At 47.1% G+C, this 2,190-nt stretch overlaps 1 pseudogene; it reads right to left on the bottom strand.

The window, feature by feature from the left end:
* Positions 1–656: 656 nt before the first annotated feature.
* LOC121500666 lies at positions 657–1,521 on the bottom strand (annotated as a pseudogene).
* Between the last annotated feature and the right edge of the window lie 669 nt (positions 1,522–2,190).

Below are 2,190 nucleotides of genomic sequence, written 5' to 3'. Positions count from 1 at the left end.
GGAGGTTGGTCAGGAGCTTTGACCTCTGAACCTGTGATAAGAGGTAGTAGAGTGAAGGAGTAATCAGCAAGGACTCTGGCTTCAAATTGTGGGATTCACATCTCATTGCCACCATTTATCTACTGTGTGACCTTGGACAAGTTTTAATTTCTCTGTGGTTCAGTTTCTCATCTATAAAATCATAGGATCCACCACATAGGATGCGTTGAGTACTAAATGAGTCCATATGCATAAAAGTGCTTAGTTCTGTCATTGGCATATGGAAAGCTCTAAAAAATGTCAGTTAATATTGTCAGAGCAAATAGTCATGGACAATTTTAGCAGGATTAACTACAAAAATTTATATTTCCTAGATCTTTGGATGTTTAAGAACCAGTCTCCAAGCTCTTCAGCCTTTTTTCCTTCATTAAAACTAGTACTCTATAAATAATCTAAGTCTGATAAATTTATTTACATTAAAGCATGCCTGGCAGGTCATAGAGCAGTATCCTCTTTTCCATGAGGACTTGTCTTTTGACTGGAGACAGAAGTTGAGGAAATGAAGTAGACTAGGAAGAAGAAGACTTCTCAGGAGAAGGCAGTTAAGCTCAGATAATTGAATAGATGTTCTTTTTTTTTTTTAACAAGCTTTAATTTTTTATTTTTCTTGTATAAAACTATGTGGTAGCCACAGCTGGAGTCTGGGTCCTCTGCATAGAGACTCTGGTGTGGGTCTTTACAAGATAGTCAGTGAATTCCTGATAGGGAGACTTGGTGAACACAGTCTCTTTCCAGAGATCAGGGGTGAGATAGCTGTAGGTCTGGGAGATTGCATCAAAAGTAGCCTTGGCAAAGTTCCCCAGGGTGGCAGTGCAGCCCCTGGCCGAAGTGTAGCAGTCATCAAAACCAGCCATCATCAGTAGCTTCTTGGGCACAGGGGCTGAGACAATGCCAGTGCCTCTGGGGGCAGGGATGAGATGCACCAGCACAGAACCACAGCGGCCAGTCACCTTGCATGGGACAGTGTCGGGCGTGTCGATCTTGTTCCCCCAGTAGCCTCATCGCAGGGGGATGATGGAAAGCTTGGCCAGGATGATGGCCCCACGGATGGCAGTGACTACCTCCTTGGAGCACTTCACGCCCAGACCCACGTGTCTGTTGTAATCTCCGATGGCAACAAATGCCTTGAACCTGGTCCGCTGGCCGGCACGGGTCTGCTTTTGCATGGGCATGATTTTCAAGACCTCATCCGTGAGGGATGCCCCCAAGAAGAAGTCAATGATCTCAGATTCCTTGATGGGCAGAGAAAGAGATAGATCTCCTCCAGGGGCTTGGTCTTCATGTCCTTGACTAGGCGGCCCAGCTCGGTGACGGGGATCCACGCCTTGTCCCCTGCCTTGCCTCTGTGAGCTCCGCGGCCCGGACCCCGACCACGGCCCTGGCCACCGCCCCGGATGCCGCTGCCGAAGCCTCCGCGGAAGCCGCCGCGGCCTCCCATTCCGGGGCCCCGGGGCCTCCTGCAGCCCCGGCGTCATCCACCATTTGGTGCTCTCTCGGAGAAGAAGTGAATAGGTGATCTTTAATTCAACATTGCACAAAGATAAGACCATTTCCTGTCATTGAGGAATAAATGGTCTCATATGTGAGATAAACGTTCATATACCTAGCCAGAATTTGTTTTGCAGGTGTCTCAGTTCATTTATGCTGTTTTGGAGCACCTGCTGAACAAACCCTTGGGAATCTGTGAGGCACTAATGAGGCCGGGGGACTCACCCTGAGGCAAGAGTTGAGATATGCTGACTTGATCACAGGCAGGAGGTGAGGGGTAATTTTAGCTCTCCATCACTTGGCAATTGCAGCTACCACTAACTGAATTCTTGTAATGGACCAGATACTTGAGATATGTCAGTATTATCTTCTGTAATCCTTTCCACAACTCTCAAAGGAATGCGTTGTGGGCTTTATTTCACAGATAAGAAAACAAAGGTTCAATGAGGTAGAGAACTTGCCCAAGGCTAACCAAGTAGTAAATGGCAGAATTGGGATTTGAACTGCTGTCTGTTTGTCTACTGTCATTACTAGCATGCTTTGTTCTGATTGTTCTCTGACTTAGCTCATATGGGCTTTTGCCAGAGTTCTTGGGGAGAAGGCTCTGCTAGTGAGGGAGTAAGAACTCTAAGAGTTTATTGGATGAAGTCTCTGGGGCATCCC

The sequence above is a fragment of the Vulpes lagopus genome, chromosome 10 (genome assembly GCF_018345385.1).
Source record: "Vulpes lagopus strain Blue_001 chromosome 10, ASM1834538v1, whole genome shotgun sequence".
NCBI lineage: Eukaryota > Metazoa > Chordata > Mammalia > Carnivora > Canidae > Vulpes > Vulpes lagopus.
Note: the sequence above shows the minus strand (reverse complement) of the source record. Positions and strands in the feature narration are given on the sequence as shown.